We start from the raw sequence: 27445 nt of genomic DNA on the forward strand, positions 1-27445 counted from the left end.
TTAGATACCTTAGGGCTTTCGTAGTGAGGCGAAGCTGTTTGCATAAAGACCACAGGACATTCCTTATCGATAAAGATAACACTATTTCTCTCAGATGCAACAGAATCAGAAATAAACAATCTTTATGGCCCAAAGTCGGGCAGCGATATCCGACCACCCTCCCGAAGCGAGTGAGGACAGATCGTCGCCGCAGTGACAGCGGTCCGGCCACAGGGGAAGTCCATCTGGTTCACCTACCGCGCAACAAGCTATCCATCAGTAAGCGTCGAGGAGAGGACGCCGCGCCTCTGCTTGTGCGTGCGCGTGCAAGCATACGCGGGATCGATCTCGCGTGTGCAGGAAGAAACGCCTGGTCTTCTTTTCTCCGACAACACATTAGTCATACACCCCCAGAATGCGGTTTTCTAGCGGTGGGACACTCAGAATGGGCAAGAAAAACGAACCAACCTTGCGTTGAAGTAAAGCAGAAGCCCAATTTTCGAATCCCAAATAAAACCCAGCGAATTTTGGTCTGTTGAAACACAAGCGGGGTTACGTTTTGAGCTTTCGACACTCCATTTGTTTACAGGCCTGGTGTGAGGTAGAGTACGCTGTTGTGTTAAATGTGTAGTTTATGAGGCCTGGTGACAGGAAAAGAAAAAAACGAGGGTCATAGCTGCTATGAAAGGGAACATGATTTTACCGTGGGAGTCGTTCAGACTTGGTGAACCTGTGACGTATATTATTGTTCACCAAATAGCTTAAAACGGGTAGCGGCGTAACCAGTGTAAAGAACGTGACAAAACGTAATGTGAGCATGGCAGCCGAAATCTTACAGGCTTGCCAAATTGCCTTTTACCACTTTAGCAACAAGTGTGCTTCTTCGGCTTAACCCCGAAAGAAGGTGTGCTGCTTTCTCAGCAGCTGCTGCACTGTCCTTAACGAAAGTACACGTCAAGTTTGCGAAGTTTTAACAGTGGCATCTGACAACAGTTCTGAAGCAGACGGAAAAAACTTACCTCTCGAGCCTGAAGCTTGTTTTTACCGGTGTGCACGAATTGCAGACAACGCTCTGTAGGACCCCGATAAAACAAGGGAGCAACGAAGGCACAAGCAGAAAGGGTGCCAGTCCAGGAAGACAGTTCAGTAAGAAAATCACTGTGTCCCGTTCCAGCCACGGGTGTCCCAGCACAAGATCACCGAGAATAACCAAGCGAGGAAAACTCAGCGCACGGGGCAGAGGAAAAAGAACGGAGTCAATACGCGGAGGCGTCAAAGAACTCCACCTCGGCTTCCTTCTCCTTCGATCTGCGTCTCACTTTTGGAACACCGAATGGTGGGTCACAATACGGGAGAAACGGGGGCGTCAGGTCCGGTATGACGTATAGGGAGGCACGAACGGCAAGCGGTAGCGACCCTCAGCTTCGTTCGACGAGTCCGATGCAGCAAGCGGTGCTCCTCTACTGCTGTGGGCTGGCGAGCGTGCGCGCGACCGGCAAAGCAACACGGCGCGCCGCCCGCACGCGTCTCCCTTTTTATCGGCCTCCCGAAATCCCACGCTCGTCGGCCAGATACTCGGCCTCGCCGGGGACGTCCTCCCCTCTCTCTTCCTTTCCCACTCCCCGTTGCCTCCGCCGCCCTCTCCGGCCCCTTTCTTCCCTTTTCCACAACCGCCGCTCGTTCCTTCCCAACTCCCGCGAGTGCGTCGTCTTTCCCCTGCTCCCTTTCCTCTCCGCCAATATCCTCCTTCCCGCGCTCACTTCCCCCCCACTTTGGCTGGCTGCTCTCCTTAAAGCTGACCTCTCCCTATCTTTCATTCGGCTCCTTCCCTGTTCGCACACTCGTTCACAGTTTTGCCCCGCACACTCCGGCAGTCTTTTATGGCAGATATTCTGAACTTCAGCTTCTGGGCTCATCACTCGCTTTGCACCGTTGTTGTGGGCAGCTGAACGGCTCGTTACAGTTTATGCAACAAACTCCGGAAACCTTAGTAAGGCAAGGAATTGGGTTTGATTTAGCAACTGCACTTGGCGGAAAAGTGGGGTCCGTGTACTTTGCACTCTTACAGGCCCCAAATCACGGAGACTAATGTTGTTATGGCATCTGAATTTCTATTCATCACGTACTGTCTGTTCGCGTGTACATATGGGAAGCTTCTTATCTTACAACGGTATTATAGATCCTTAACCCAATACACAAGCGGCTTACTTCTATCTCCGGTCTAAGGAGGAGGGGGCTGAAAAAAAAGCAAGGCATGAATGGGTGCTGATTAGTTGGCCGCTATTTGCAGGTTACAATGGCGCAAGTCAAATGAAGCATGCGCGGTGGTAGCAGTAGTGTAATAACGTAGAAAATATAACAAAACTTCGCATAAACTGGCAATAATGTTGCCAAAACGTTTTTTCTAACTACTTCTTACGTCCCAGAACTTATACTGGCGGGCTGAATTTGATGAGCTTAATTATGCATTTGTCAGTATAAAACAGTGAGTTTAAGTGTTGTATGTAAGGTTTAGAGTAGTAAGGATCAGTGCGGTTGAGTTGTATGTATCAAGATAAACAAACAGCCTTGAAGTTTCGAAGAGAATGAAGGAGTCAGGACAGTGGCTTAAGGAGCCGAAAGCGACGACGACCTTTAGTATAACACAAAATTTGTAGCCAACAAGAGCCGCAGCCATTATTGGCCGGCTGTTGTCTGCTGCCCGCAGAAAAAAGACCTGAAGATTTAGGCCCTTTGGATTGGCCCCAATAACATGCGAATAAAATATTGCTTCTTCAATTTTACCCAATAGTTCATACAGTGTGCACAAGTTCACTTTTTCAACAACACTGTTCTGCGATTTGCAAGGCGAAAGCTTGTTTAAGGCATTGGCTGCACTGTGTGGCAAGTGGATTACCCCTATAAAGAAAAAAAAAACGTTATTTCTTTGACACGAATCGTCTCGTATGAAGCACCAGCAGCATTCGTTCGATGACTCACATTAAGGCCCGATGGGGATAGATGGTTCTGGAAAACATAGCTTCAAATATTCCTGCAAGTGGAGAAACAATCACTCACGTGCAGCTTTCCAACTACCACTCGAGGAAACTTGGAAATATTTATTAGTGGTCTGTACCTAGCGTTACGATGTGTGTATTTAACGGCACAGTTAGTTAAGCCGACCATTTTACGAGGTGTTAAAATGTGGCAGAAAAAGAGCTGAAAGTCAACCCAAAGTCTTAATCGCCACGCAGATTCCTATACTCTGCAGTTTGGCGCAATGCATGATGGGTTTATACTTTGATGAATTTCTGGGCAATATTGTACAAATCCGATGGAATGGTTTAATAATGGTAAACGAGAACTATAGGCCCATATTGTGGCCAGCACTCTACGCACAACCGGCAATGGTAAATGTCCTATAACACGCACAATAGCCGCAAGAAGTCGAAGCCAGCCGACATAATCGCCAACCATCATTCTGGTCAATTGCGCCTGTATTTTCTGCCCATTCTCAGCTGGCAGCACTTTTTAGCCTGGGTTGGTGGTCGGATGATTTTGTGACGTGGCCATTTCGGTTCCTAAATGTTGGGACATAGAATGGACAGCAACGCAGCGTCAGGTATTGTTTTAAAAAATAACGTCCCGTTTGTCACTAAATAAACACCATGCATGCTACTGAGCGCACGATATTTACTTCCGACGGTTTGTAAAACCTTTAAGGCCATTCAAATTACTTTGAAAATACCCTGTCAAAAACAATTTTACGAACTACTAGTACGTCTGTACCACTTTTCTAAACCCTGAGGGCACCATCGAAAACCTAAAAATAAGTAAATCATTGCCAAAGGTGTAATATAAACCTTACAGCGTATAAGCGTATAAGGCATCTCTGAACATCTATGAAGTTGTAGACAAACGTCTGATTTTTATTTTGCTTTTATTTCTATAATGAGCTGATACCAAAACTTTTATAATCTGGTTCAAATTAGCGTACGCTGAAAATGACTTATTCCCTTAAGGGCAGTTTTCAGTGTCTTTGACTAACTATCTCTCTTGAAGTTTAGCAACACACCCATCTTCAACACACCCTTTTAAAAGGTGCATTGTTGTTTACAACACCCTTTATAACCCGAATAGAAAAATGTATTATAGGTTTGAAAGGTGTTATTAAGGACAAAACACCCTAAACAGAGTGTTTTTTGCTAGGTTGTAAGGGGCTATTATAGAGAGTGAAAATTACCCTGAAGGGTGTGAATCATTTTACAGCTCACGAACGACGCTGAGTACGACCACTGAGGCGGCTGTCGCAAGTCTCCAGCTCTTGGGCGCGATTCGGCCGAAGACGATCACGCGAAAGACGCCGTAGCGCATGCGCGGAGAAAATTGGTCCCTCTGCACCCGCCTGCTCTTCCCCTTTTCCCCAAAGTATTCCCTCCCTTCCCCACGGCAGGGAGCTTTTCTTCTCTTTTCCACTGGCGTCCCGCCAACTAGCTGCCACCCGTATCGATTCCCTCCGCACCGCGGCGTTGACGAAACCGTCCTGCGCAGAGCAGCGTTTCGTTTTAGCCGACAGAAGCGGCTGCTATCTGTTGTCTCTCGGCGCTAATGCTCTGCCTTTCCTCTTACATGGACAATTCGCGGTTTTGTTCTGCTTCACGAACCTGCATCGCCTGTTGCTGATGGCTTGGCTGGGCTTTGTGAAATCGCGCGTCCTCAGTTCGAGGGATGTTTTCTCTCATTCGCAGCTTTCGGGCGAAGTGAGAACGAAGCTTATGGCTCAGTTTTTAATTTAGATTCATCTTCGTACACTAAACAACTTGTTCTTGGATGAAGTGGTAACGCGCATGTCTGCACCCGTTGCTTATTTTATTGCCGTTTTTTTTATTTTCCTAAAAAACAAGGTCGGAAAACAAAAGTCGGTGGAGCATTTCTGTTTTTTTAGTTCTCTCAGGGCACTTTCTTGACAGCAGCGATCGTTAACAATTGCGTGAGAACGTTTGCACTCTGGGCGGGCGTCATCAAACCTGCAATACTCGTAGCGTTGTTTTAAAAACTTCACTTACACCAAGTTTCGGGTGAAGATGTACGGGTGGTTTTCGAAATCAATTTTGCGGGTGAAGTTTAACACAATTTTTATTTGGCTTAGACACACGAAAGAATCAGTTTGAGAGGAAACGTACGACCGTGGTCAAGTTAATTCAATCTAAATCGGAACGAATGAAAATCAACTAAAAAAGCCCGACCGCCCTGAGTGGTGAAAAACTGCGTAATGGTAAAAAAGCTAGTTTTAATGAAGAGGGCGTAGAAAAAAATAACGATACCCTACGTAGGAATAGGCTAGGGAAAAACTTTAGTGAAGACGAAGAACACAAAGAAATGATGGGGATACGCTTTACTTAACGAGAAATGCAGGCCTGACTTCACGGAACAGTGTTTTCGTTTCTTTTTCTTTTTGAATTTTGCTTCATAAGTTTTTAGGCAGGCGCACAGACACCCACATTAGCCAGCAGACTGGCCTTCAGCACTGCAAAGCTCGTTCACCTTCGCCAAGTTCCAAGACTGGCATCACTGAAAGAGTGGCGGGGCACATTTCTTTTGTGTATAACGTTTCCAGGGAACACGGTTATTGCCAGTCACAGGAGTTGAAACGCACACAGTAATCTTCAATGGATCGTCTTCTGATTAGGATAGCATCGAGTGAACCATTCGCTAAAAACAAAAACTACGGAAGACACACCATATAGTAGCAGACATGGCTCTCGATGAAGGGATTAAGTGAAAAAATACGGTTACAAAGAATAAACTCGACAGACCTGTGGTTGTGTTGGCTTGAAGCCTTTGGAAGAAGTATTCGTCCTGCAATAAGCACAAAACTTAAGCTTCTTAGCGCCACTCTTGCCCCGCAACAACGCTGATATCATCCAGTCACGAACCGATACCAACTTTTCGAAATACTCTAAAATATGGCAGTGGTTAGATACGGTTTGGCGCTGAAGCTCTCGTCACTTTATCTGGTAAAAATATGTTTCTTGGCGAATTCTAACTCGCCGTATCTCAGGGACTGCGCTATTTGTCAATGCGATAAATAAAAGGTTTTAAAACAAGAGCCTTTCTTGCGTAACCAAGGTAAATGCGAAAATCGCTGCCTGCTTGTTTGTCTGTCTGAACATCTGTTACTAGATTCAACCGCATGACAAAACAAGGATAAAGAATGCTTCAATCGGAAGTGAATATATACAGGGCCGTTAAAACGTACTTGAGCCTTGACTGCCACGTCAGCAGTCGTCATCGCAGTGGTAACGTCAGGTATATTTGGGGACAAATTTTTATACATAACGTTGAATACCAGTGTTTTTTTAATTACGGGCGCACGTTGGACCAGTTTTTATGACAGCAAAGAAAAAAACAATGCGTTTAAAAAGTCTCGAAGAACGGCGAGGTAAAAGCAAACACTAAAACAAAAGATGTCGACCCGGGATGCTATAAGCGCAACAGAAAGAGAAGGACGGCGGAGCAAGTGGCGCACGAACCGTACGCGCGCGGGATTACTAAATTAAACGAGGTTCCATTGCGTTTATCAGGAAAGGGGCTAGAGGGGAGGAAACGATTGCGAGTGTTGTGAGGGGGGTGGAAGGAGAGAGTGGTACGGGGCAGGAACGACGGAAGACTATCGTTTTTCGATGATATTAGTGGCGGAGAAAAAAGTTACGAGGAGAATTTGTTACGGGTGACTATTTTAGGCCAAGGAAATATACACTGACAACTCACCAGCCAATGATTCAGGCCCGCATAAAAATCCAGCGGGAACATTTTCTCTTGATAATAAATGGCACACCAAAAAAGCCTCGAAGTGTGACTGCTAATGAGTGGGGCCGGCCTGCAACATCACGCAGTCTTCTCGGCCGTCTTAAACAAAGCTCCCGGGAGCCCACGCATCTTGCAGCCATTGAAGGAAGGAATGACGTAAAGCGAACAAAAGCGATTCGATGACTCTTACTGGCTCGCACGTGGGTGGATCTTCACGTGGGTTGCGGTGGGCGGGGAGCCGGTGTTGCTTTAATTAAGCGGGGCCCTTCACAGCGCCGGTCAACTCTCTCGCTCTTCCCCGCGTGCCTGGAAGCCCTTCAAAGTCTGTAATTACAGCAAGCATGGAGCAGCCACTGAGTGATTTGCTGGCCGCAGCGGATACTTCTTGTCTTAGATTTAAAGTGGCTGCAGAACGCGTTTCCGCCGGCCACCCAGAGCGAGGCGGGAAGAAGCGCGAACATCGCTTGGTCGACGACGCACGAGTATGCAAAAAATGCCAGGACTTCGATGAACACATTGCGAGAGTGAAAAATCTTTCGAAGGAGCCCCTGTACGACACGGACAAAGCCGTAATTGCCACGTTGGGTATTTCTCGGCCAAATAATCGAAGAGGACTGCACGCGATTATTAACCCTGTCTGTAAAGTTTTTGAAAAGGGTTGGCGCGGCCATACAACAGCTAGACGTGTCTGTGCTTCCCACTCAACTGTGGAGAATAAACGCCAAAAATAATCTACCTTCCCTTCAAGTTTTTAAAATGTAATGCTGCTAGGTTAATGATTTTAATATTGAATTGTTTCCACATAACAATTTATCTACTGCTGGAAGTCGAAGTCCCCAAATAGAAGGGGCGCTGTCTCCCCGCTCTCTGTCCTACGTCTAGACCCACGGCACACCGGTAATGGGTGCGGCCACCGTCTACAGTGCACTGCCGCGCCCACGCATCTAGCGAGCAACAATACCCGCTTGCTGAAATCGTCTTATCGCTGCTTGGTGCCCACACACGCGGTGCGGCCGGAACCGGGAGAGGAGCTGTTATCGAAGGTTGGGCAAAGAAAAGAAAATGCGGTATCGTTTCGCTTCTAGGCCGTAGCCCTTGGAGCTACCAGATGAAGTTCAGGAGAAGGGCAGTCCATGGGTTATTGACCTCGCATAGACAAACCAAGTTCACCACCTGTGCTAAAGGTATGCGTCAGGGATCAAAGAATCCGCCATTTTATTGTGCGTGTGTGAGGCTTGGGGGCGGGAAATGCTCCACGCGGCCCCGTTCAATGCGGTGGTCTTTTACTGTCCGGAAATAAGCACAAGCATGGGCAAGTAAGTGTAGCTTCTGTGTAGGCAGGCGGCCCGCAAACCAGAATTCCGACCATTGCCGTGACAATCCTATGGAAAGTTTGCTCACCAACCGAAATGGGAGGCAGAAAAACGAAGCCCCTGATTGTCATTCCGTATGTACACGACGTATTACATCATGTCAAGACGGCGACAGAAAGTGCAAGAGGGAGGAGTCAGCTTTCACTTGTAGCAACGAAGAAATTCTAAGCAAGAGCGTTTTGCAGGGTGCAGTTCGCAAAAGAGCACATGAAACTGGACATGTGTTAATTACGTTTGTTTATTGATTTGGTACTTATTTAGTATCATTATAACCAATTCCAAATCGGCCGTACTAATTTTTTTTAATAGTAGAGTATCATCTTGAATCTTGGCAACCTCTGTCGCAAGGGCTCACACCTCATAGTCGGACCTTCCGCATCATCTGGTCATCGGCACAATCCGGCCTGATGGGAAATGATAGAGCCAATGAGACTGCTCAAGATATGGTTCGCCGAGAGCCTCACAGGAACCCTGAAGATAGCCCACGACCATTTGGATTTAAGGACCGCCTCCATACTTTCGGCGATATCTTCGACCATTTCCGCCATGATCGGGCAATGTTTCCACCACCGCATCCATCGCTCAGTCGAAGGCATGCAGTCCTTCTCAGGCAGCTTCAAACGTTATCGTTCCCCACTCCACATCTCATGTTCATCATATAACCTGAGGAATATAAGGACACTTGCCCCTTCTGTTACGTAGCACCAGCATCACTCCACCACAACATTTGGTAATGTCCAGCAATACCCGCATCACATAGAAGAAATCATCCCTTCCTTCATAACATATAATCCTTACGAGAGTGGGAGGCTGCCATCTCTAGCCCAGCGCCCCACGTGCAAGAAGCCCTCGCCCAGTTGGCTAAAGACACCGAGCTCCCAAAACACAGGGAGACCCGCTATCTAGATGACTGAGTGAACCACTCAGTGGTGCAATAACCACAACTTTTGGGCAAAATAAAGTTATTACAGCTACTACTACTTGTGTTCATATTCGGCATGAGTCCGTTGTTTATGGGGTGCTCCTCACTTTGGGTGATGCGTGCCTAAGGCCGACAGGCAGGTGCCTGAACCTGGATCAACATGCGTACACACAACTAGTTCGTACTGAAGTCAGTCCGGAAGTGCATTTGGAAGCTTCCAAATGCTACCCGCATTATGATGTTACGATGAAGGCGACAATAAAGCGTAACGAAGCCTTTGTGAACATACCATTATTTCCCCTGTAAAAAAAGGAACTGTTTTATGCCGGCCTCTCACAGCCTTGGATGCTGACTCTATGGCTGCACTACACCTGTAGGTCTTCTAGGCCTGCGCGTGTATTTTAAATGCTTAAACATTTGTTAGTGGATTCAGCGAGAAAGCCAGTCTATTTGTAACGTTTGATGTGTTACACTTTAACCGCAAATAAAATGGTATGAGTAAAAGGAGCCAGGTACTTTTCTTCTTTTGATAGACTCCTCGTAATTCCCTCCAAAAATGTTTTCCAAGCAATTCATTTATGTATAGAAGTGGAGACGACTATATTATGGCTACGTGTACACAGTCCTATACAGGTATTTTTGCTATTATAAAGGTCTTTATAAAAGGTTCATGGTCATAATTAAGTCCCAGAATTATCATATTGCTCCAACAATGCCTTCCGAGCAATGCAGCTGAGTTCAGTAATCAAAACAAATTTAATGTGGATCGGCCAACTATAATTGGGCTATAGGATTACAGGTACTCCAGGGGTCTTGGAAAGATGTCTAATATAAACCATGCAACCATCAGAATTTGATACTACGCTGCTCTGATTGCCTCTAAAAAAAGTTTTGCAGTGAGGCATTTGGGTATAGAAGTTAGGCCTACTTTTAAAGGGCAGACCAGCTTAAGCATTTATCCAGAAATTCCTACTCGAGTATTTCGGAGAACTCGCTCAAAGTGACACTTTTCCCTTGCTCAGCGAATTTATCTGTGGTTAGGTGACAGGATAATTTGCGTTCGCTTACGAAAGCCCACACATGAAGGGGGACTAAGTTGGTATTCCAACGGCGATAAGATTTGGTCACGTACAGTAATTTCTCCTGAAGAGCAGAGTTCCTATGAAAAGAGCGATTAAGGAAACAGAAACAATATGGTCGACGTGGTGCTCTGTGAAAAGCAAGCAGATCATTGAGCAAAAGGTGAGACATACATCGCGGAATGCCGTCTGTGACTGAAGTGGGGATGTCCCGAGGGCAAACAAGGAAGGATTAATTCAGTTCATGTTGAAGCTAATTGCGCTACAATATGAGGGTTTAGGTCAACGAAACACTGCAAATTCGCCATTAGAAACATTACTTTCCCCACAAAATTATATATCCTTCACGGGCAAGAGGGCAATGACGGCGACAGTGCGGGTGTCTGCGCTGTGCAAATAAAAGACGGAATCGTGATGTCCGCTGTGTATCTACCTCCAGGCATACCCAAGCGTGACGTAGGAAAGTCACTGAGCACGCAGTTTGCATGATTTAGCGGTGATAACGCAGCAGCCGTTATCATCTTTACAGTCCTAGCTGCAGGATCTTCAAAAAAAAGGCGAGGAAGGTTTCACTAGTGGTCGGAGAGATTGGCCAGAAGTGGCGTACAATTAAAAGATAAAAAATTCTGTTTTACGACAGGAATATCTGTCGTAGAACAGAGATATCTGTTGGTACTCCAGGATAGTCTATTGTGGCACAGAAATCTCTATAGTAGACCTACAGAATATCTGTCCCACGCAGACATTTCGATAGTACAAATAGCAGAATGTCCCATTCCCTTGCAAGATCACCCTGTGATATTTTCTGTTGATTTTTCGACTGAGGTATACATTACAGAAGTCACAAAATAATCTTCTCAACCCTTACCTAATAATGAAAATAAATGGATCAACCGTTTGTCTAACCCTAAATGATGTTTACAGCTTTTGTGGCCATCCATATTGACAGAGTATGGGTCGCAATTTTTTTTCTCCTCCAATATTACCTGGCTCAACGAAGAACCTTCAGTTGTCAGTCATACCTCGCCTGTCTGAGTTCCTTTTTCCTCAGTTTGGACGAATGTTTAACACGTCAGCAATCGTTGCCGGCTACTTCAACACGAACAATGTACATGCACTTAAAACTGCGAGTGGCGAAGTTAAGGCATTACTTTGTTATAATAAAGTAAATTTATAATAACGCGGGAAAAATGAGAAAATTTTAACAAACCGAGAGGTGGCCCAATTTGTGTACTCACATCCAAACCTAGGCCTCTCTACCGTTGGTGAGAACTAGGAAGTACATCAACAAGGATACTGAAAATGAAGCAAAAAAGTTAAAAGTTCGATGTACTTTAACGCCTCATGCGAATAACTCGGAATCAACGGAAATGTTTACAATGGAAAAGACGACTAATTATTCATAAACAAATGAAAAAAGACCGGTCTTATCCAGAGCCCTCACGCGGTAACATAAAAAAGAATACAAATGAAAAAAAATCTAAAATTAACCCACCGAACGACAAACATCTGTCTAATTTAGCAACTTAACGCGACGCTTCGCCCTCCCCACCCCTCAGAAGCAAAGAACGGAAAACTACTGTGTTGACGTGGACGCGTTCCCATACGGCCAGCTAAGCAACGCAACCGTCATGAAACGGAAAACCAAAGCAAGAATTCTTGGCCTCCACAGGACAACCCCCAGAACTTCAGTAGCTATTTTCCTCACAATGTTGCAAAACAGCGTACTAGCCGAAGTTCAAAGTTTGGGTAGTTTCTCACATTCATTCATCCGAACGAGCGCAGAAAGCGTTTACGCATTCCGCAACATCCTCTCAAGGTAAACTGAGGTCCTGAAATTCAGCCAAAAGTATTTGAATGGATTTCATTTTCTTACCTTTAGAGCCTTCGTGAGAAACAAACTGAGACGTGATACCGCAGGGTTCTCTTTGTTCTATGTAGCTCCTGACAGTTCACAGACGCAGCATGCACCTTTAACCGTGAACGGCGTTATCTGCGACGCTGCATGCACTCACTGCGGAAAGCCGACGCCGGTGTTCGCGTACTGCCCTGCCCCGCATATGGCATCCGGAACCTCCTGCTGATAACAAGAAAACGCGCCAAAACCAAAATTCTGGCGGCTTTTATGCGCGCGCTGTCAAGCGCTGCGCCGGCACCGTTAGTCGCGCTCTTAGTAGGGGACCAGAGGCCGAATTTTGAGTTCTGTCCCATTCACGTCCGTTTCGAGGCCTCTATTTTAGGCGAGCCCTGATTGGATTAGCGACAACGACAGGATGGAACGCCAAATAAGAGAAGCAGCGCGTTGGTGTCTGCTAATGTCAGATTCCCCTGCTCCGGAAGAAACGAGTGCGAAACCTGCATTTCCGAAACAGAGAGAATTTAAAACTCCGCCCCTAGGTTGAAATGGGTAAACCTTGGGAAACGCCGATGTAGTTGTTCGGATAAGTGCAGCGTGAATGGCAGCTGTAGTAGTTTTTTTTGTGACTGGCTTGGATTGTTCAGTTTTAATTCGCGGATTTCCAAAAGGACTACTTCCGCTATTTTAAGGCATGTTTAAGCGCGGTTAGCTGTAAGGTTGTCATCTTCATAAAGACAAAAAAAGGTGGGCCACAGAAATTGCTGCAATGCTGCACAGTGGATTTTGGCAAAAAAACAGAACACCAGCGCTGTCGCCAAGCGCTACCGCGCATGCGATGCTTAGCTTGATGAACACGACGATATCAGTACGTATAACGATGACTACTACTAGCACAGTGGAAAGCATCGATGGCGCATGTAAGTAAACAATTTCAAAATTGTAAAATTGCGTGGTGATGTGTCCTGCAGTGCTCACGTGTAAAGGAACCCTACACTTTCGCTACGGTTCAGGTCTTGCGTGACTTAGTTCAAGCGTAGAGAGTTGAGCTGGTTGAATGCTGAGGGTCTCCAATGCTGAGAGTGACTTTGCAGCCCCCACTCGCCGCAAAGGAGACGACGACCTCTTCGTTGCATATGACGACGATTACCAGTACCGCAACTATACAAATAAACAATGGTACTGAAACTTAACTATGTGTCCGGGAATGCTCACCTACAACAGATTTGCCACTGAGGTCTTGCACTTCAGTTCAAGCTTCCCTGAATTTTTTGTGAATAGAACGGAGTCAATTTAGTACAGGAATTCGAATTTCCTAATTTCTTGTGCCCCAGCCCTTTGTCCGAGTCCGTCGTTCGCAGAAAGCGTGGCAGCGCCGTTGTGGCCTTGTCTGCTCGTGATAATAAGGGCACGTGACCTGAGATCTTTTTAAAGAACGGCACCCGATAGTCTAGGTTCCAGGAAGAGAATTGTTTTTTTTTTCTGTGAATGCCGTGGTCTCTTGCATAAAAGGTGCTTCGCTGCCTCTGGGTTTCCACGAAATCCGCGCGCCTCGCTAATTCTGAGTAATTTGGGAGGCCTAAATTCCAGTCATTACGTTAATGCATTTCCCCCGCCTAGCTTAAAAGACCACTTACGAGGGAGTAAATATTGGGTATTTTCTTTATAAGGTCAAAGTTCCGAATCTGTAGTTTGTTCTACGCAAGTTTTTCCGGCTGATTTGATATTATTACTATCAAAATTGTTCAAAAGCTCTGCTTGATTGGCATCATTATTCTATCTGATTTGGCAAGGTCGGCTGTGAAGCCGCGCCGGCAGGTCAGCAGGCTGAAATTAAGCCGTTTCCAGGAATGTTTAACGTGAATAAACTGCGGTTGGACGAGAAGTGTTATTATTTCCAAATAAACATTCCTTAGGGCAGGCCAGTGCTTTAAAGACGGTAGCCTGATGATACTTATTAGTCGTCATTAGTGTTAATCGTGCTTGCGTCTCTCTTTTTCCTTTTATTTCTGCACCTTTCGGTGCGAATTATTCCGGCAGGATGGCTACATTTTGCTTACGTATTCCTATCTTCTGTAGTTCCTTTTTTTTTCTTTTAGTGCGAAATACTTGAGCGTGCAGATTGGTAACACTTCAAGCGACAGTGCTCAAGATGCAGTGTCCTGCGCCATTGGGGTACAGCTTTTCCACTCACCTATCCTCACTGTAAGGTCCACTTATGAGATTAGCGGCCAGGCGCCCGGGCTGCGCGTGAGAACCCGCCACCTTCTCTGGTGGCTTAGCACTGTAGACTCTACGCTGCAGCCGTCGCCAGTTTGTCACGGCGCGCACGGGAGACGGATTGTCTGGCGCACCGCATACCACAGGGATAATCCCCCATTGAGAAAGCAGACGACGCCGCCGGATTCCGGGAACCGTCTGCGTGACGGGCGGAGGTGGTGGGATTACCGTCGTCGAAGCGCGCGCTGCGCAAGACACCATTGTTAACGCGCCCCGGCCTGCAGAGTGCACTGTCGCCGTCTCTCGCTCTCACCCCGCGGGGTCGCACGCACCTGCTCGTCCGCGAGCGTGCCGTTGACCCAAAGATGGCAGCGCCTCATTGAATATTCCGGGGCGTGCTGAGTGACAGCTGTCTACGTGATTTTGGGCAATCCCCTACGCGTGTACGAACGCTACAGGGGCGTTCCCGAGAGAGTGTGATCTCGAGGTTTTATAAGGCCGAACTTGGCGGTTGGAAATCGTTCTTGTCTGAGCGCCGAGCTGGGCAGTTCCCGGCAGGACAAGGAGTCTCAACCGTTGAAGCTAGGTTGGAATTTGCGAGCCCCCTAGGCTAAATATTAGGATCGCGTCGGAAGTTTAGGATGCAGCACCGTACCGGGCAACTAGACGGATCCTGCGGCGAGACAGGGTCTTGGCCGTCGTTTCTAGAGCGGTTTGTGTACCCTCCGAGAATAGGAGAGTTAAACGAAGTTGAGGAGCTCGAGTGATTTGTGCGCACTCGGAGCTAGCGTGTAGCTGAAGTTCGAAGTTTTTCTTTTCATTACTCATGTACCCAGTTTTCCTACTGTACATAGCTGTGTATAAACCTTCGTTTCACTTAATCAACCCCAACGCCTCGAGTTCGTCAATTCGATCGCCATCTCCAAGAACTTCAACACCATCGCCCTGCCAGCCTCCTGCCAAATCAACTGGAGCCCGGGCGATTGGGTTCCTGATCGACACCGGGCTTCGGGGAAACGAACTACAGGACCATCTTTACTCTCACCTACCCCTGTAACGTGGAATGACTTCAGTGCCACACGCACTGGCCGAAGTCTTCTTCCGACGCTGGCGAAGTGCGTACGTAGCGCGGTCGTAAAGCACTCCGCACTTACCTGGAGACCAAGATTCAATCCCCATATAAAATAAAATGTTTTCTTATCTACTTTTGATGCACAGGCGGCTATTTGGTATTCGAAATAAAAACAACTAGGTATAAAAGATGGTATTTCATTCCCCTGTGACATTACAGCATAGATAACCAAAAAAATTGAGAGATATAGATGGAATAAGAACAGATCGGAAACTTTTGTGACATGATTGAGCCAGTTGGTTGGGTCGTTGCGGAGCATGGAATTTTCTGGGTCCTGCAAATTTTCGTTTTAATTCTGTATGATAGTGTACTAAAGTATTCAACAGTTTGTACTGAAGAGTGTCACTGCAAGGAAGGACTCAGTGTTCGCTACAGTGTTTGTTTAACGAGTATTCACCGTAGTATTCAAAAACCCTCCATGAAAACTAAACATTAAAACTTTTTTATTTCTGTTTTGCTTATGTGACGCTGCTTCGAAAAGTTCATTACTGAAGTGCCGTGACGAAGGGCCCGGGAAAAGGTGAAACATGTTTGGTCCTCCGCGTAATAACCGCCTTGGCTCATAGCCTTTGTGCCATTCGTACAGTGTACCTGGTGGCAATTATAACTACGTTATGAGGTGTTCTAAACACAGCCAGGCGTAGACAAACGTTTTACGTGATCTGAAAAAAAAAGGTATCAGTGCAGCATGCTCCAACCGCTGACATTATTTTTCTGGGGCACTGGAGTGTGCGAAGAATTAGGTTTCGCCTGCTGCTGAGGTTTCTGCAGTCAGCAGGACTAAGGGATGAGTGGTGACTTATTGTGCCTTTCATAGGATATGGTGCCGCCTAGGCAGAGCAAGTGGTGGCAGTTCCATGCAAGGCTCAGTCCGCCTTGGCTAACAACGCTTACTTATTTACTTACTTACTCACTTTATTACTTACTCACTCACTTACTCACCTAATTACTGACTTACTTAGGTAACTACTCGCTTATTTACTCACTTACTTATTTACTGACTTACTTATTTACTTACTTACTTACTTAATTACTTGCTTGCTTACTTGCTTACTTACTTTCTTACTCACTTACTGACTTACTTACGGACTGACTGACTGACTGACTGACTGACTAACTGACTGACCGACCTGCTCACTTACCTATCTACCTACGTGCTTACCACAAGGCGCTACGATGAGCATTCAAGCTCTTCAATAGCGAGCATAACGGTGGTGCATTTGCATGTGTGTCTTAAACAAAATACCCTCACAAAACGCTACGCATTGAGCAAAGGTATTGGCGATTATTTTACCGACAACAGCCTTACCACTGAAGACAGGTTACCATTTATTTATCAGTTTGTATTCGTTAGTTACGATGTTCGTCTTTAGTTAATTATTCACTATTTATTAGTCGCTATGCACCTAGATTCGTTGCAAAGAAATTCTCACAATTTGGTTATTTATTTGCGACCTCGGGAAGCTTAAAATGTTTTACACTTGACAACTGCTGCCATATCCTGCCTAAATACGTATTTGCAGTCGTGGGTGTTTTGGGTAATATCGTAGAAAAAAATTCCACACATATACTTTCACGATGCGAAAATATAACTCTGCCCTGAGGTTACTTCGCGTGCGGCGGCAGATGAGCTGAGGTCACGCTAGGTAGTTTTAAACCGTCATTGGATGGGAACCAAACGAAGCACAGAACTGCAACGGGTGGAAACCAAGAAACATAGAAACTTCGGTGTGTGTTCTTTTCTGATGGCTGCGAATTTGCTGGATCTTTCCCACGCTATGCGTGCACAAGGTCATTTTTGGGAGGTTACCCAGCCGAGGCGCGGCATCAAAAGAGAATGTCGTAAAATATGTAAGTTTTGTATCGAACGCTTTGAAAGGCTTTTTCACGTCTTGCAGTCAGTACTTCTAAGTTTATATCGATTTACGGCCTTGTTCTCGCTTGACATGAAAGGGACGGAAGTGAGGTTCTTTTTATCGTGGCAGTCAGGGTCAGAAAAACGGTATTTATAAGTGAGTGGTCACCGCGTTCGTGTGTTACGTACTAAGTCTAATTGCGCATTCGGGTTAGCAAGAGAAAACCTTGCAGAAGAGGGATGATTTTTATGAAGTTTACTTACACGTGGCTGGAGCATATTGAGTTCCAGCTTACACGTTATATATTACACATTGCACAGCCTATGCATTACACACAGCATTACGTAAGACATTACCTACACCATCACACTTTACATAACATACACACTACAGCAAGTATGCATCGCAGAGCAAGGGAGCTGCAGAACATGAATAGTCCCGTCATTTCTACCTGGCGCCAATTTGTCAAAGACAAGATAGCCAAAAAATGTATTTTTTGTGTGCCTTCTTGATGTCGATTTGCCATTTCATAAGTGTTGCGCTGAAGGGACACCCTATTTATATGTTGGGACGAGGGTTGGGGGGCATTGAATTAATGTCATTCCTGGTGCTGTTGCAAAACTTCGCAAAGAATAACGTAACATCCGAAGGAATGGCTGAAAATCGCAGCCGTATGAGATATTTTAGGTTGCCTGGGTTCAGCCATTATCTCGCAGTTTGTCACATCACAAACGACTATTGACCTCATGTGTGCATTGAGCTTCAGATTATGGTATGATGTGTGTCAGACAATTGAGTTCCTTTCTGACAGTACATCATCTGTCATCTTTCTGCTAATTTTTTTGGGTAGTTGTTTTAAGGGTACAGAAAACTGCGAAACGAGGCATTGAGAAATTTAGGGTGTAATTGAGATCTTTATTGCACCTGGAACGATAAGAGAGTTTTTAAACTTGATCCCTAAAGTTTGCAGCCGACTGTGAGGCAATGCAAAACGGTCGTTATAGCCAAATGAAGCAAGAGTGTTTTGCAGCTTTGGCTCGTCATTGCACAACTCTTTTTAGGGTGGTGCTTGATTTTTTAATTATGCACTTCAGCGGTAACCAGCTTAAGTGAACAGGGCGCGCAGTTACTCGTGAAAATAGAGTAATCGAATTCACAACCTGACCCATTACACGTCATGTAACAGAAAACGGCAAAGTGCCGCTTGGAGACGCTGCGTATGAAACATTTGCAGGAAGCTCACAGCATGAAATTTATTTGCTTGCTCAAAGATAATTTAGGCGAAATACTTAGGCGCCATTATACAAAAACCGCCGTTCTTATGGTAGCACAACAAAGAAAATGGCCACCGCTATAAGGAATAACTTAATTCCCCGCATGTGTGATCGGATGGAATTTGAACCCGTGTCTCCACAGTTGTAACACGATGTGTTACCACAGCACTGTCTATGCACTTTGCCAGAGGTACAACAAAAGTAGTTGTCGTTGTTGTTCTTTTCTTCGTGGCACACAAGTACTTGGGGGATCGACGAGGTATTGGAAGCTTTGGAAGCCTAACGTGCCTGTATCATAAAACTCACCAAACAATGAACTGGAAATGCGAAGGTCTATGAGTAATGTGGGTCGCGTGGCCACTTAACGTGATGACACGTGAGTTATTACACATTGTCCCCGAAGAAGAAAGTGCATGACAGCTGCAGCTTACCGGTACTCACCTACGGGCAGACATTTGGAAGCTCACTAAGAGGGTTCAACCTAAATTATGGACGACTCAGCACGCCATGGAAGGGAAGATGATAGGTGCAACATTAAGGGTCAAGAAGAGGGCGGGGTGGGTCAGTGTGCAAACGCGTGTTAAGGCCATATTATTAGAAATAAGAAGTGGGTGTGGGCAGGGCATGTAATGCCAAGGCAAACTAACCGTTGTCCCTTAAGGGTAACAGAGCGGATCCCTAGATAAGACAATCGTAGCAGGGGGTGGAAGGAAGTTGAATGGGCAGATGAGATCGATAAGGTTGCGAGGATAAACTGGTGGCAGTTAGCACAGGAACGGGATTAGCGGAGATCCATGGGAGAAGCCTTTGCCCTGCAGTGTATGTAGATAGGCTGGTGGTAATGATGATGATGACGTGAGTGAAACAAGAGCACACCAGCTGAGCAGAACCTTAATTCTAGGAACACTCTGGCGTGTGTCAGCCTGCAAGCTAATGTAACTCGTGCCGTAAGACGAAGAAACGAAAGCGAAAGAAAAGATGCGAGCATGGTGTAGCAGACAAGTTAAGTGTTAATAACTTAGTAACAAGTGTCGCTAGGCTCTCACCTTCAAAGGACGTAAGCAAATATAGATGGCCGGGAAATTTCTGCATATGTTCACTTGATTTTCGGCAGCATCTAGCATGGGGTTAAGTCGGAGAGGTCATGCCAGTTGCGGAAAGTTAATTGTACGGTGAAGTTTTTCTTTGAATTGCGGCTGAACCTGCTCCCCTTCTGTCCAAGGGCAAGGTGTGAAATACCAGTACATCCTAGTTATTAAATGCATAAGAGGGGAATGTCAGTCCTCGGCTGCTGCATTGCGTAGTCCAACAGCATGTTCACAAGAGAATGTAAAAAGATAACCGCACATTCTAAACCAAAGCAAATGGTCGTACCACATCTGCACAGGCACGCGTATTCGAAATAAATGTATAAACACAACAGCGGTATTTGCCGTGTTTTGTGCACCTAATTTTTATATTTGGATTTGTGAGCCACGAAAGCCCGTTGGACAATTACTTGCTTGCGATAATGAGAACGAATAAAAAAGCTCGAAAGACAAAAAGTAAAATTAAAATTGGCAATATTTAGGCACCACACTGAAGAGAATAACGGCCACTACGGGAGATTAAGTTTTAATCAGAGCTTCAACAGCATCGGCGAAATTTACTGCAGAAAAAAAAACGTTCTTCACAGCGTGTCTAATTGGCGTTCATGCAATTAAAGTGGTCGAAACAGGGTAAGCACGTGTAAATTGGGTATTTCCTACGTCACTTTTTCTGCGCTCCATATATGTGCCGATATTTAGTAAAGTACGTGGCTCTATGTTTCGGGGATTGGATGGAAAATGCCTGGCGCAAATTTCAGTTATATGTAAACATTCGACGCGCTGCTTATTAACAGCAAGCAAACATGCGCTTGGTAGAGTGCATACGTTTGTTTTTGTTTATGTTATGGGCGAAACTGTTAAACTGCAGCGTTGAAAATGAGCAAAAAAATTGCGCAGTCTCATGTTCGCAGCCGACGTTCAGGGGGATTTAAGCTTTATCCACATGATAACATACTGCTTTGGAGGAATTGTTTGCTGATGCACGACAGTTCACTTTTAGCACAACTTTCTCGGCGTTTTAAGGGCTTTGTTCAATACGCTGGTAAGAGCAATAACGACCGGTGGTTGGCTCCAAAATTTATGGAAATGTCTAAGTATTACCCCGTCGACTTCCGCCTTTTTAGATGGCCGTGCGTCTAATTTTGGTACAAGGTGATGATGATGATGATGCTTAGCGGCTTTCCCTTTGTGAAGGGGTGGCGTTGCACAACGGGCTTAGTACCAAAAATGTTCATAAATAAATAAATAAATATAAAAGGAAATAAGAAAATACCTTTATGAAGTTTTTGTGCTAGTCTGCCTTCATTGTTCGCATGTCTTCTCGGTTTGTTCTCTGCCCTTTTCCCACCATAATTCTAACCTTCTTTTACTAACCTCTACTGCTGTCCAATTCCAATTCCCTTTTCCGTTAACCTTAAAGCCAAGGGGCTTCGGGGTGCTGGATGGCTCCGTCACTCAGGACTGAACGAATACTTTAGCACTCTGTTACAATACAAGAAAAGGAACGTGCTGCCATCTGGCGGTACAAGGATCCTTCTCCAGTGGCTTCTTTATTTGTCCAGTTTAAAAGGAGTGCTTGGCCACGGAGCTGGAGTATTGCTGAGGAACATCACGTTTAGCTGGAGCAGCCTTTTAGGCAGATCATCACTGATGCAAATAAGAATTATCTTCGTGGCTTTATTCATCAGAGTACGTCCACGCTATTAAGAGACGCTTTCACTACAGCCGCAACATGACTACTATTTGAGACAGCATACTGCATCTATGGTAGAGGCGATCGTTCCCTTTCTCGTTTTAGCGCAGTTTTAGCAAATTAGATCAAGGCAAGGTTTGCTACATTGGCTTCGAAGACACTTCCTCTTGGTAAGCTTTTCTAACTTCTTATTTTAGAAGGATACATTATGTTCAGGGACGGCATGAGCACCCATTCTACACGTACAACTGCAATAAGAACTGGAATTACGTGAGGCAGTGTCCTGTTATAAAACAATACAACTGTCCAATACTGCATAGCTGTAAATATTAGACATGGCATAATTGGGGTAATCTCTTGGTGCCTATTGTTTGTATTCTCTGCTACAGCACAAATTTTCCGGTCATTCCGGTCAATTACACAGTTTAAAATTCCTGATACGGGGTTCCAGGAATTGAGGGGGGGAGGATTAAACTTTTAGCGAGCAGCTTCAGTATAAGAGGCAGGGAGATAGAGAAGGCACTTGTTTGAGTAAGCAGAGAGGTTTGCCGGCGTTTACATTCGCTTACTTGCTTACTCTGGTGAGAATCGGGGAGGGAGGAAGAAAAGGTCGAAGAAAGAGCTTCAAAATTCGCGAAACCATGATGACATGCCAATGCGAGCCTTCTCTCTTCTCTCCTCACAATTCCGCCAGTATTAGCTTTCCTCCCTCCCTTACCTGGGAAGTCAGTTTGGATAAACCGTTTACCACACAGGCTACCCCATGAAACGGCGGAAAAAATACGGACATTGAAATCTTCCAAAGAATGGGAAGATGAAAGCCTATTAGGCCTTCTGTTAATCAGCTCTTAAACACTAATTTTAATTTTGCTGCCGAAGGCATCGCGAGTAAGGCAGCCCCTACTTGCACAGCACCGTGCGAAGCTCCTTCCGCTCGCTCGCCATCGCCACAAGCTGTTCGCCTCCGTCGGAACCTTCACCTCTCCTGCCGGCTCGTATTGCATGCTGGGCAGCGCCCTAGCCTCCTTCGGCCTGCTGATTTATTTGCCTGCGCGGGCTCCTTCGTCCTTTCCTTCTTTCTTAGAACCTGCCGCCAACCTCCCTCCGGTGCGGCATTTTGAAAGGGCCCCTAAATAGGCTTCTGAAGGTCGTCATTTTCATCGCGCCGTCGCTGTAGTGCCCCTAAACGACAACGTATACCAAATATTGCCCCTCTGTCTAAAACAGGAGCGGCACAAACATACAAAAAATATGTTTTTATACTTGTTTGCTTATCTACCGATCCCCGTCGCCATACTGCCACACTCTGACGCACAGTTTTGAGAGAGAGAGATAGCTCTTTATTACAAGAAAGCAGAGAGGTCTTCAGGCATGTATTTGCCTACATGCTACTATGCGGGAATGGGGTGAAGGGAATAAAGGTCCTAAAGAAAGCAGGGCGAAAGAGAGGAGAAAAAATGAAGAGGTAAAAAATAATGTAACATGGAGTGGTCCGTGGGTCACGCAAAAGTCCAGGAGGTCTCAGAGGATGACGACGCATAGCTCTGGCTCTGACGCTGGCTCTAATGCAGCCTCTATGACTAACGGAGCACTGAAATCTACGGCGCCGCTATTGCTGGACCCCTTTCAATCCTGTAGCCAATCAGAGTTCACTGATATGGGGGAAACGCGCGAGCAAGTTTCGGCGGTTTCGGCGAGGGACACACCGGCACCGGCGGCACGGCGCATCTCAGTAGGCATGAATGTCGATCGTCGCCATCTATCACACGAGCTTAGCTGAGTTTGTAGATACAGCGCATCGTTTACAAGGTATGAATAAGGTTGAAAACACGGAACGCCTCTGCAGACGGGAACGCCGTTACACGTGCGGTCGCGGCAAGTATCTGCCTGCGCGGTCGACAAGGAGCCCGCTGTGCGGTGTAAGCACGATACGGCATACACGACAGCAGCTAAAACTTGGCAGCGCTAGCCAGAGCGGACTATTGCGGAAAATCAGTTTATAAATGCGTGAAATATTGCGATTGTGATCATCGCCGGCCCGGCTTCGTAAAACAGTGACTGAATAATCGCGGTGATGCTGAGCATTTTCTGCGCGACCCGGCTTCGGAGGGACATTTTTGCCGCCGCAGCTCCGCATGCGAAAAGCTAGCGGGCAGTAGTCATCGGTGGAAATCTTCAATTACTGTCGTGAGCGAGCATTATGTGTCTGGGACCCCGCTATCTGCCCTTCAAATACTTGTTTCCGCTATTCTAAAACTGACGTGCCGATGCAAGCACGACCGAGGTGAGGAGCACGCCCCCCGGCAGTTCCAGCGGGCCGACCGCCGACCAGCTCCGCTCGGCAGTAGTAGGCGGGGCATGCGCACCGGGTGCTAAAAAAAGCGCGACGTACCGGCGAGCGGAGCAAATGGCTGCGCGTATCTCGAACCCGCACGCGCCTTCTCCTGTTTCTCTAGGTGGTCTTGCGCCGGGTCGCTGACGTCATAGCTTCCACAGCGTTGTGGAGGCGTGAAGAAAAGGTGAAAGCTGCAGGCCTGATGGCTGGCCCTTTTTGATGAACGATAACTCTGCCAATACTCAACGCTTTTGGACCATTTTTTCTTGCGGCAGGACGTTCCTTGGATAACACTCCAGGGATTCCGCGCGCAAAATCGCAGAGTTTGGAACCCAGTTTAGGGCGCGTTTATTTTCTGGTGTGCACTTCCAGGCTCCCGCTCGTATTTTTTGAACCTCATGATTTTCTAAAGCTCACTACGCGATCCATAAAACATAAAGATCTAAGCCTTTCGCCTTGATGTTACGGGTGTTGCCATGCATCCAGTCAGGGTGTTGTGGACGCTGCGGAAGTTTACATTGTACACTATGTTACTTGCCTTCGACTGATGGGATCGTCTTTGAGCGTCGCTTTAGGTTATTACGTACAGCACCGGAGGTTAGTAAGGGTTCTTCAAAGCAGATGAAAATGGTTGTCTGCGGATGTTCCGTAACATGCGAACGCCTTCTGGAAAGCTGGCATCTTGAACATAAGCGGCATTCGGAACCTACATGTTCTGCCTATACCCCCCTCCCGTCGAATCGCTGGCATGGCGCCGGCAGGGTCTGCTTTATTTACAAACATCACATTCATCCAAGCCCTCCTGTATAACATTCCCTGTCGTGTCAGCCGCTTTCCAATGGAGCAGTAGGGCCTTTAAGGGATGTCCACCGGAACGCGCTACGCGACGGTTCAGCGGTGCAACTAGGCGTCCTAGGGTGCCTTAGCTGACTGACTGAATAAACTTTATTGAAGTAAAGATGGAGCAAAGGGGGAAGGGGAGAAAAGGTAGGGAGAATCATAGATTGAACCCTTTGTCCAGGGCTCCAGTGACTTCTGCTCCCGTCTTAACCCGGCTGATTAGGTCCCTTTGAATCTGTAAGTCGGGGCTGAAGAGGGCGGCCTCCCATTATTCACATGAAGTCAGTGGTGGGTTCTTTTGGTGTTCGGCTTATGCCTAGAGGTGTGGGTAGGCCCACGTGGCATGGAAGAGGGTAGGAGTCGCTCCGCATAGCTTGCAATCTTCTGTGTAGTCGGGGTGCCGTTGTTGGAAAATCTTTGCCCAGTGAGATTTATGAATGAAGGTGTTCGTTTGAATTTTACGTAGCATCTGGGCTTCAGTTGCCGTTAGTTCGCGATGCGGGATTGTATATGTAGCCCTCTCTTTCCTGGCATTTTGTCGGTATTCACCGCACGTAATGGTGCTAGGGTAAGGCGTCAGTCACAGGCGGTGGTGAGTGAAGTCGCACGCTCGCCTGTTCGCTGCATCGTTGCCCGGCAGTCCCTAGTGCCCGGGGGTCCACGTAATCTTGTAAACTTTCTCGGGGGATTCCGAAAGTTCTTTTCGAAGTGCAAGTGGTATTCTACCTGTTGCTAGCATTTGCACGGCCTCTTACGAATCGGTGATGATGTTGAGGCCACGGTTGTTTCGTTCTCCCCAGCGAATCGTGAGAAGGAGGGCTCCGGTCTCGGCGTGCTTTTTGGTGGTGTATCGCATGGTGATGCAGTTTATGATGTCCCCTTCACGGGTGGTCACCACTAATGCCGCAGTTTCTTCATCATTCTTCGCTGTAACGACGTACACCGTATTATCGTGATGTTCGTATATACTTTGCAGGAAATTGACCCTGGCCTTTCTTCTTTATGCGTGGATATTAGGATGCATATTTTTGGGGAGGGACAGTGCCTTGATATAGGATCGTTGTGTAGGGTTTAGGTCTGTTTCCTGCTTTTGGCGTCTGCGATCGGGTGGGTCGCCTACTTGCCATAAGATCAACCTCCCCGTGCTGGACTTTTACAGTCGTATTCGTTTTGCTTGAAGGGTGGCGTGTTTTATCTCTTCCGTGGTGTTGGTGAGCCACGGAGACGCCGGACGGCCATCTTGTGAAGGCTAGACAGAGTTGTAATTTGCTTCGTATAGTTTCCGTCGAGCGGCGCTTTCCGGCTGACAGTACTCAGGTAGGCAGCACGCGCAAGCACTGGCGAAAGGGAAAGGGTGGGGAAGAGAAACACGAAAGTGGCTGTTTCGCCATTATTAGATGACAAGATAGGCAGTGTTATATAGGCGGCGTTAGTTTGCCTCACCCCCGCCTCCGCTATCAGCTCTCTCGCCGCGCCGTTTCACACCAGCGTACGGAAAAGCACGGCCATTCGAGTACCTGCTACTTTCATCATCTCATAATCGCACACCGAGCACCGGTGTTCTTGCGACGTCCTATATTAACACCGGAGCGCCTTAATCCGAGCGCTAACCGTCCGTCCCACCAAAAGACTTCGCGGAGCTTAGACGTAACCTCGCGTTGCCTAGCAACCCCTGGAGCAGCTTTGCATTGCTTCAGGTTCGCTTCGGTATCCAAGCCTCACCGGCGCCCGTCAAGCCTTGACGTCACTGCGGAACACATGGTGTAAACGTTTGTGCACAGCGGCGTCGTCCAGGCTTGCGCGTGGGACGAAGGGAGAGGAGCCGCCAGCTCTGTTGTTTCTCCTGCCTTGTACCACTAGTTGCAGCTGCAGCAATTTTTTGAATACGAAAGCATCAGCTAACCCGGTAGGTCATCAAAAATCCGCCGCCGTCGTGACAAAGACACAAACGTGAATTTGATCACCGCATTTCCCACAAAGTATCCTATGGGTCGACGAATACAAAACATGTAAAAGAATGCTCAAATAAACCAGAAATTACGTTTGAATTCAAAGGGAAATTGAGTCAATTTTGGCATGGGTAGAAATCTAACCAGGTAATCGAGAACGCGGAGGGAGCACATGTCTCCAAGCGCAGAGGCGCATGCGGATTTCATGTTACTGAAATGGACTACTGGATGCATTGCGGCCTTGGACTTCAAAACGCGTGCTAGAAACACGCATGAACACTTTGAGAATAGTGAACACAAGTAGCAATTAGGCGAGTAGTGCAGGACGTTCCCGCAAATTGTCCCTTTTGCCTGGCGTGCGAAGGGGCGTATGTTTCAATTTATACTAACGGCCGGAAGAATAAAAAGATGCGAAAGGTAAAGCATGGGGATATCAATCTATTGACACCAAGGAACACCATAATCCTAATAGGTGATTGGCCAGCAATTCTTTTTGCTGCACCAAGAAACATCGTCATCACATTACGTGATTGGCCGGCAATGCTTTCGCAGTCACAACAAATTCCACTCGTGTGTGCCTCTGGGGGTTTAGTTTATTTTTAAGCATGGCATGTTATTTACGTTTAGGTCGTGTTTGCGGGGGAGGAGAGAAAGGTTAGATTGGCTAAACGAAACTGGTCTGCTCATGAAGGTAGGTTAAAGAGTCACCGTTATGTTAAAGAATCAGTTAGCAAGTATCATCATAAAATTGCCAAAACATCCCTAATTGGACTTGGATAACTATGTTGCTAAATACAGTTTTCAAATGGTCCCAAATTATGCGTATTCCGTTGGGGGTCTTACTGGACGTAGATGGTCTGTTAATGTAGTGCCTATAAACTCAAGGGTAATCTTCCAACAGGCTTTCTTCCTAATATTTCTATATTACCGTACCTGCCAGGTTCCCTGGGATCGCATCAGGGAGGTCTGACCGGGTGGAAGCTGAGGGGAGGGATACAAAAATTAGTAGCTGCAAAATGAAATAATTTAGACGCATTTTTACTTTAGTTGCAATAGAGCGG

General features: G+C 46.5%; 1 protein-coding gene across 2 annotated transcripts in view; it reads right to left on the minus strand.

The window, feature by feature from the left end:
• LOC144142502 (xibalbin-1-like) overlaps nucleotides 1–5817 on the minus strand; it is a 162731-nt gene extending 156914 nt beyond the window's left edge. The window contains exon 1 of one of the 2 annotated variants that reach the window (XM_077674058.1): nucleotides 5775–5817. The gene's annotated coding sequence lies outside the window, so the exon portion shown is untranslated. Of the gene's footprint in view, nucleotides 1–998; nucleotides 1544–5774 lie in introns of those variants that run through there. The other variant, XM_077674054.1, reaches the window with a different exon arrangement.
• Nucleotides 5818–27445: the final 21628 nt, after the last annotated feature.

Source organism: Haemaphysalis longicornis, unplaced genomic scaffold, assembly GCF_048455015.1.
Source record: "Haemaphysalis longicornis isolate Haplotype H1 unplaced genomic scaffold, Haemaphysalis longicornis Haplotype H1 scaffold_6, whole genome shotgun sequence".
Taxonomy (NCBI): domain Eukaryota; kingdom Metazoa; phylum Arthropoda; class Arachnida; order Ixodida; family Ixodidae; genus Haemaphysalis; species Haemaphysalis longicornis.